This window comes from Canis lupus, chromosome 17, assembly GCF_011100685.1.
Source record: "Canis lupus familiaris isolate Mischka breed German Shepherd chromosome 17, alternate assembly UU_Cfam_GSD_1.0, whole genome shotgun sequence".
Lineage (NCBI taxonomy): Eukaryota > Metazoa > Chordata > Mammalia > Carnivora > Canidae > Canis > Canis lupus.
This window is the reverse complement of record NC_049238.1, coordinates 62,451,201-62,460,484: the sequence shown is the minus strand read 5'-3', so window position 1 is coordinate 62,460,484 and position 9,284 is coordinate 62,451,201. Positions and strand designations below refer to the sequence as shown.

Genomic DNA, 9,284 nt, shown 5'->3' with positions numbered 1-9,284 from the left:
TACAGACACACACAAACACACACATACAGGCCCAGATGGCACCACAGTGACCCAGGAGGAGATTCAGCAGATTCAGATACAGGCCAGTGCCAGGAGTCCGTGATTCCCCCTCAGGAATGCCAGACAGCAAGCACACATGTACAAACATGCAGGAGAAGGGAGGGCAGGCCACACTGGACCCACCCACGGGCAGGGTTCCCACTAAAGGATCCTTGGTGGCTTGAGCTGGAGCCTCACTGCTGAAATCCATCACCAGCCTGGAAACCCCTGGGCCAGAAATCCCCTGGAACCGAGGCCAGGAACTGGCAGCTGAGAGATGTCTTCATCTTCCCAGAAAGCCTGTGGAGGAGGGGAAGGGCAGACCACTGTTGACTGTCTGCTTGAATTTCTAATTTGGGCCTGGAAGTTTGAGCAGCCCTCATTTTACAGTTTAGAAAAGTTAAGTTGTCCAAAGTTACTCAGTGACAAACAGAAGAAGGAATTTGAACCCAGGTCTCTCAGGCTTCGAGGTGGGTGGGTGTTCTTTTTCTTGTGCCACATCACCTTTCAGGGGATTTCTTTATTTGAAATATATAGCTCTATTCTTCTCTGAGGAAGACACACCTCTGTTCAAGCCCCAGCATCAGCCCCCCTGTCCCGAGGGTCAGATATCCCAGCTGGAATGTGGCAGAGGCCTGGAGAAAGCTAAGAGGATAAGCTGCAGGGACATGAGAACAAAGGCTGGACTCCATGCTCTGGTGCCATCACATGAGTGAGAGTGACACCATGAGTGTGTGTGTCTGTGCATTTGGGTGCCTGTGAGTGTGTGTCAGTGTGTGGCCACCTCTGTGTGATTGATAACATGTGATTAAGTGTTAGTATGTGATGATTTGTGACCTCATGTGTGGCTCATGAATATATGTGTGTGGGAATATGTGCATGGGTGTGCAAGCATGAGTGAGTGTGCAACAGTAAGCATGTACAGGGTTGATATTCAGCAGATATACTCCAGCATACACAGGTGCTGCTGACTCCATGGTTGAAGTATTTTCTTTAATTTTTTAAAAGATTTTATTTATTTATTCATGAGAGATACAGAGAGAGGCCAAGACACAGGCAGAGGGAGAAGCAGGTTCCATGCAGGGAGCCTGATGTGGGACTGGATCCTGGGAATCCAGGATCACACCCTGACCCAAAGGCAGATGCTCAACTGCTGACCCACCCAGGCATCCCATGAAGTATTAAAACCACTTCTGTAGCAGGTAACAAACAGCCACCATACCAACTCCTCTGCCCACCAGAGCTCCTGCCACCATCTGAGTGACCCACAGAGTCCTCTGCACCATTGCGAAACTAGGCAGCCCATAACCTGTCACATCAGGCCTTCCAGAATGCTGCTCCAGCTTCTGCTTTCAATGCTCAACGTCAGGCTACAAAGTTGTAGAATGTACTTTGAATAAGAATTCACTGTATGTAATTTATGTTAGTGTGTGAACATACATGAGGCAAACAAGTGTGACTGTGAGGAGGTTTGTAAACATGCTGACTTCCCCTCCCTGATCGTTTGATGGGTTTAAGTTTTGGAAAGACAGGATCCAGTCTTTACGCTTCTTCTAGCTACAAGCACGGTCAGAGCACTTGCTGTGTCACAAAGTAGACAGAGTCCTGAGTTTCATCTCAGGTCCATCGTCTACAAGGTGTTTTTACTGCATGCATGGAGGGAGCTCCTCTGAACCTCAGTCCTCTATCCCTGATAGGAATAGCCATATCTACTTCAGTACGGTGGTATCGACATGTGTGAGGTTGGCAGACGTGTGTCAGTCAAGACTTTACCCCTGCACATGCTTCCTCAGCTTCTCAGCCTCCCTTCCTGCTTCCAGAGAGCCTGACCTGCTCACAGAGACAGGGCTGACTGTCTAAATGATAGCTGAGAATCACTGTGGGCTAGAGCTGCCAGGATTACCTCAAGGGCAGGATCCACTGTGGGCAGGTGTTAAAACAGGGAAGATTCTGGAAGTAAAGGGCAACCACCAAATGGGATACTTATGCCCTAAACTAAATCTTGTTTCCCCCTGTGAATACCCACTCATCCTTTGCTCTACTTTATTGGTCCTTGATCCTGAAATTCACCCTTCCCCTTTACACCTAAAGGTCTGGAGCTCACATCCTTCACTGTGTGGGAATAAGCAAAAAGTGCTTCCTGTAGGTTTGCTGAGCAGTCAGAACTGGAGAATAATAAATATTAGCAACAGCTAATATTTATTTAACAAATACTTGCTCACTGTTTGTTTACATTCTCAACGAACACCTCCCCCTTCCACCCCACCCCAAAAAGCAGTTAATCTTCACCCCCACCACAGAGATAAGAAAAGTGGGCCTAAGAAAGTTCTGTAACTCACTGCAAATCACACAGTGGAAATGGAGTGGTTCTGGGATCCAGACCCAGTATGACGGGAACAACAACAACAAAAAATCGCCAAGATGGTCCACACACAAGCACATGTACATTTGTGCTAATTATGGTAATTAGTAAAGAGAAAATTAAATGAAGCCCAGAGAGGCAAAATTCAATCTCCTGTTACACTGGGGAGTGAGGGAGGGTAAGGAAAGAGGGGTAAAAGCCCAAATGAGAGAGCTGTAGGGGAAGGTGATGTATGGGGGTGAGGACACGTCTGTGGACTGTGCTGAATGGCAGCTCCAAATGTGGGGCTGTAACAAGTTTTCATTTTCAAAGTGTTCTCATTCTCTGTCTCTGAATCTCAAGGTGTGAGGCGTCTGCCGAATGTATCGCCCAAGTCATCCTTTATTTGGATATCACCCTATCTAAATGTTTTTTGTTTCATGGGGGTCTTCTTCCAGGGATTGTTGGACCCAGACACCCTGAGCTGGTTCCTCTGTTTTTATAGCATCCCTCACCTTCTGCACAAACAAGAAGGAAGGTGCTTTCTGAGGCTGCACGGATGGATTGACAGGGTGGTAGGGGATTAGATGGATGAGGACTAGAACAAAGGAGTAGAGACAGCTGAAAGACACAGGAGGCGTCTGATGGAGAAAGAGGAGCCCAGTCATGCAGGGAAGCGATGCTCAAAGCTCTGGTCTTTAGTTAGCTCTGTGTTCTCCAGGATTTGAAATATGTGTTGGGGATAATCCAGACATTTAACTCATGATATTTTCCTCTCTGCCTCCTTTTGGATACTTCTGCTGACTCTCAGTGACTTCCCTAGAGCCTGGAGGCATGAAAGGGTGGCAGGTTGTAGGAAAGGAGATTCCAACACCCCAATTTGTGGACTATTTTTTAGGAGAGGGGTTTGGTGGAGAGGAATGGAGTGGGTAATGGAAGCATTAGGAATCAGCAGTTTGGAATATCTGTGAGTCTGAATTATCTGATTATTGCAATTCTCCAGAAACTCGAAGAATTGAAAGTAAGGGGGCAATAGGGGAAAATAGTTCAGGGAAATCTCCAACTGAGAAATAATGGGGGCTGTGATTTGATCACATATTGATGGTGGATATTGTGTGTTGAGTATTCAGTTTGTGTAGATTGTCTCCTAATGACATTCGATTAGCTTGAAGAGACTTTGGTCTTCTCTTTTACTTATGGGAGATGTTTTAAGGCCCTATTTTCAATTCCTTTGGACCCAGAAACCCTTGGAGTCTGTTCTCTGAAATATAATTTATTTGCCTCAATCCTTCTCCTCTGCTATGTAGCTCTTGACTGGGGAGTTCCCTTGCTCTTTCTCAGACTGCAAGGATGCTTTTTCTCCCAATGGTTCTCCAAATGGGCATCATCTTCCCCTGGTTCCAGTGGTACTTTCATTTTCTGTGAATATGGGATGTGTGTCCATGCTTCGAAGCGCCCTCCTCTCCTCCTTACCCCAGCAGGAGCACTGGGAATGCCCCACAGCTCACAAATGCATGTGTATCATGCTTGCTCCTTTGCCTGCACCCGCATGCCCAGCTCCCCTAGGGCTCTCGGGTGGGGGCGGGACACAAAATCTGCAGGAATGTAACATTGTCCAACAACAGAAGAATCAGACTGACACGTGATTGCCAGAGGAACTACATTTAATTGTTTGGAAAACAGGAGCAGAAATGGAGGGTGCTAAGAAAGGTGTCCAGCATGCTGCTCAAGCTTCCAGAAAGCAGGCATAGCAATGTAGATACATGTCAGTGAAGATGATTAGACAGTTCAGCATCAGATCATTGTCTGAGGTGGAAATTGCAGTTGCTAATTAATAAGAGATAGAGATCGAGGAAGCTGCCATCCTGGTGCTGCCTTTTCCTAAGTGTGGCTGCAGTCAGAAGCTGGGGGTGAGTGGGGCTGACAGATGGCTGTTTGAGAGAGGGGCAGTGAACTTCATGCTCTCTGTTTTCCGAGGAGGCTCGGCCTCTGGTCACATGCTGGGATCTTATTTCTGCTTGGACTTTTGGCACTGTTGAGGGGGTGGACATTTCTGTTGGCACTTGGGGGCACAGGGTTCCTTGCACTTGGGTGGAGGCTGACAAGCCTGTTTAGTTTGCTGAGGTGGGGGGCAGCATTGCTGGGGTGGAGCACACTGCTGCGGGGGAGCACACTGCTTCTGCTTCTGCTGAGACATTCTGAGTTGACACACAACTGGAAAAAGAAAGACAAAGAAGTGAGGAACACCTTCACCGTAAAGCACTCCCAGCCGGGGAATGGGGCCTGCTACATTCACATCCTGCTCTGCTTCTGCTTTGCCCTGATGGCTTCATAACTTAAGGTGTGTATATCTGTGTATACTTATGCATGCATGTAATGTGGGTGTGAGTATGTGTGTAAATGTGGGTGTGAGTATGAGTTGTGGCTAAAAGTTTGTAAGTTGTTTCAATTCTTTTCGTGACAGAGAAACATGAAGGAAAGAGGTAAGGAGGGAAGAGGAGAAGAAGGGAGAAAGGGAGAGAGGAAGAAGGAAGGACAAGGAGAGCAAGAACAAAAAGTAATATACTTTTATGGCAAAACTATGGAATCTGGAAGAGAACTGCCTAGGATCTGAGTCCTGGCTAAACCATTAATGTGCTGTGTAACTTTGAGCAAGTTACTTAGCCCCCTGTGCACACCTCTTTTAGGGTCGTTGTAAGGATCAAATGAGTATATAAAATACATACACATAAAGATGCATACATACATACAAGTGTGTATATGTGTGTACATGCACACACACAACCACACAGAGTAGCTGTCACATGATGAGCACAGTGCAAGAGTTTAGATTTATTAAATAAATTTCTAAAAATTTAAGAGGATGGGAAGGAGCATCTCTTTTCTCTAAGAGAGTTATAGAAAAAAGGAATCTACAGATAAAATGGATCTTTTAGCTTGATTCTTAATTACAGTTGAGAAAAACCAAACCCAGAGAAGGAAGTAATTAATCCCTAGCCCCTCAGCACAAGTAGGTAGAAACGATGGTCCCCAGCAGTGGAGCAGAGCCTTGCTCCTGTACCACATCATCTTGTCCCTGCAGCTCTGTGCTCCTTGGGGCCTCTGCTCCCCTATTCACCGACACAGTCTTCTTTCTCCCTATATTTGCCTTTTCCTTAAAATGCAACTCTTCTGGGTGCTCTGCCCCATGGCTGGTGTGGCCTTTCCTTCTACTGACTCCCTCTCAGCATCTGGCAAGATACAACACCCATAACACACCAGCAAGATCCTCAAGACACTAGCCTCTCGGCAGACTTTCCTTTCCCATTTTAGCCCAAGTCCCCACCCCCTCAGCTAGATGACTTATAGACCACTATTTGTTGGTGCCCAATAACATGGAAAAGAGAAATGCCCAAACTAGGTCTTTCTGACCAGCCACCCAGAGCTCTACCCCCACTCCTAGCCACTTTGGGACCATGTGAAGCAAGGCTGCAAGGAGAGGCACCACTTTGCCAGACTTACCCAAGTTTGCCAGTGGCTGGAGCGTGGAGATGCCCAGGGGTTTGGGATGCTCAGAGCCTGCCCACCTTTTATACATCTCACATCCCTGCCTAGGGCCATGAGGTGGCCTAGGGTGGGAGTGCTGTAATTAGTCCCCAGTCACAATAGGACCCACCTGCCCTTCCTCAAATTTCAGGTTTTACTCACTCCTTAGGACTGGCAGCCTCCCTCATGGCATGGCAAGACTTGCAGGCGGTGGTGCCTTCACACTGGCCTTGGCTCCACCTCCCCATCACTATACGAAGCTGGCTGCCTTTGATTTCCAAATCCACTCATGACTTTTGACTTAGAACCTTGGCATCTGGGATGGTCCCGAGCAGCCATTCAGGACACTGCCGGCTGTGGGAGTGTGAGGGCAGGGTTCCGGGAAGTTCTGGTTGACAGAGGGGAGGGGGTGGCCTGGGTGGTGTACACAGACAGTATTGTTTTAGGGGAAACCTAACAACTGAGGAGGTGAATGGTTTTCTGGGGGGCCCATTAAACATGCATGACTTTGACTTAACCTAGGCTCGGATTCACAATCACCCTGAACTAGTAGAAATACAGGGCAAATGGCTTTGGGTTTTGTGCCTATTATTATGTAGGCAATAAATGGAGGCTGTAGTCCCTGTCCTGCCTTCTATTGAGAAAACCATTAGGTTCCATTAAGTGGAACTGGGTGGTTATAGTAGACAGTACTTATCTCTCATCTCTCTACATATGTATAAGTCACCCAGACTCTGGGGTTCCCAGGGAAGTGGTTATCATAAGATGGAACGGGTTGGGGAACCAAGCATTGAATTAGAATGAGCTTCTGGAGGAGTCACTCAGGGCCCATCCCAATTCTTCCTCCCTACTCCTGTTAGAGATTCCAGGACAGAGGGATGGCACAGGGCACAAACCTGGATGCCCTCCACAGTTGACCAAGGATGGAATATATGTTCATAACATCCCCAAGAAGTACTGAGAGTGGGGCTCTGACCTTTACCAGTGGGTGACCTTGGGCACTTAAAGTCCTTGGGACTCAATTTCCTCATCTACTAAGGAGAATAACAACACCACAGTGTATGTTAAAAAGGGCAACATAGGTAAAGTATGAGTGTGGTATTTGGCATAGAATGAGTGTTCTACAATTGTTGGGTACTCCATGGAGTTGTTGCTGAAAATTAGGGCAAAATACACTCTTGGAAGTATGAAATAGCTGCAAAATTTGAAGGTAAGCAGTGGCATTTACCACCTAGTATCCTAAGATCTTGGCTGAAAGAAATGGATATCAGCAAACTAGTGTTGAGGGTGCTGTGTCTTAAGTCTCAAACTGAAATTTAGCTGTAGTTCTACTGAAGCCTTAGAATATCCCATGATCTTGGGAGGTCAGGCCATAACACTGAAGACATGGGCTTGGAATCAATGGTCTCTCTCCTCAACCACAGTCCTGACAGGCTGGGTATGGGACAAGTAAGTGAGAGAAACTGGGAAGAATCCAGGGGCAAGACCCCTTGGCCTGCTGTCACTCTGACAGAAGCAATCCCAGATAGTCTTAGAAAAGGATTTCAGCTCAGGTCCCTAAGAGCAGAGAAGAAAGGCTGTGCGGGGCAGTTATCACGGGATGACCACCATTTATTCATAAAGATGGAGTGTAGTCCCACCATTCACAGGGGACTGTGCCTGTGCTGGACCAGTGGTGAACAAGAAGGGGCTGGGTCCTCAGTATTCCCTAAGGCAACAGGGCATGGGAGGCCTGTGTGGCAAGTGTACCTTTGTGTAATGGGCCTGTGTACATGGGAAGGGGAGATAAAGCTGCTTCATGTCTTCTTCTTCCCCTCCTCCCAATGTTTATAAATTTTAAAAATTGAATTATAGCTGACATAACATACAATGTTACATTAGTTTCAGGTGTACAACATTCAACAACTCTATACGTTATGCTATGCTAGCTGTAAGAGTAGCTACCATTTGTCACCACACAGTGCTATTACAGTGCTATTGACTATATTCCTTATGCTGTACTTTTCATCCTTGTGATTTACTCATTTTGTAACTAGAAGCCTATATATCTTACCTCCCTTCACTCATTACACGCATCTCTCATCTGCCTGCCTTCAGGTAACCATTGATTTGTTCTCTGTATTTATGGACATATTTCTACCTTTTTTGCTTATTTGTTTGCTTTTGTTTGTTTTGTTTCTTAAATTCCACATGAGTGAAATCACATGGTATTTGTCTTTTTTCTATCTTATTTCACTTAGCCTCATATCCTCTAAGTCCATCCATGTTGTCACAAATGTGACAAAAGATTTCATTCTTTTTAATGGCTGAGTAATGTTCCATTGTATATAAATACCACGTCTTTTTTTTTTTTTAATCTATTCATCAGTTGGTGGACACTTGATTTGCTTCCATATCTTGGCTATTGTCAATAATGCTTCAATAAACATAGGGATGCATATGTTTTTTCAAAAAATAGTGCTTTTGTTTTCTTTGAGTAAATAGCCAGTAGTGGAATTGCTAAATCATATGATATTTTTTATTTTTACTTTTTAAAGGAATCTTTATACTATTTTCCACAGTGGCTGCAATATTTTTTGATTGCTTGACTTGGATTAGCTGAAGACTCAAATCCAAATGTCATTGGAGTGATTCCTGCATAGCTGGGGAAAGTATGAACATCAGCTAATTCACAAGTTTTGGATATTAAATTCTGTTAACCTTTTTTTTTTTGTGCAGGCCCTGATCATACAGAACAGACTTTTTGTGGTGGATTCAGCTACCTCAAGAGTGTATATACAGGAACAACTGGGTGGCTCAGTTGGCTAAATGTCTGACTCTTGATCTCAAGGTTGTGAGTTTAAGCCCCCCCCCCCCCCCCATGTTGGGCACCACAAAGTATTACGCAGTACTGCTTCTACCACCAGGGGACAGGAAAAGGAATGGGTAATCTAGAAGCCACTAATAAAACTAAACGCTTATCTGAGCATTTGGAGCACCATTATTCTCTGGCTTTCATAAACATTGTTCTCTGTCTTTCTGTCTCTACAATCCTCTCTCTCTCTTTCTTTCTCCCTCTCCCCTTTTCTCTCTCTCTCTTACACACACAGACACACATACACACACATTGATCTCTCCCACACTGTAGCCCTAAGTGCTTATGGGCCTGTAAGTCCAGTTCTCAGTAAAGTTGATGAGAGAGATGGTGTTTTCCTACCAATTTCCAAAGCATATGCACATATTCACTACTTACCATTGGTCTGTACCTAGTTTAGGCCCATAACCCCTGTTTCTTTGCATGACTCCCATCCTCTAAGAGTCCATATGTCTCTGGAAAACATTTCTCCCCCTTTAGGATTTCCCTGGTGTTCATCTCACTCTCATTTCAATTGTGTGAAAG

At 45.6% G+C, this 9,284-nt stretch overlaps 1 long non-coding RNA gene across 1 annotated transcript; it reads right to left on the bottom strand.

Moving 5' to 3' along the window:
• Positions 1-4,026: 4,026 nt before the first annotated feature.
• LOC119877139 lies at positions 4,027-6,008 on the bottom strand. The gene is made up of 2 exons (XR_005371927.1): positions 5,882-6,008; positions 4,027-4,594 (listed from the first exon to the last, which is right to left on the bottom strand). It is a non-coding gene; the product is annotated as an uncharacterized LOC119877139 (long non-coding RNA).
• Positions 6,009-9,284: the final 3,276 nt, after the last annotated feature.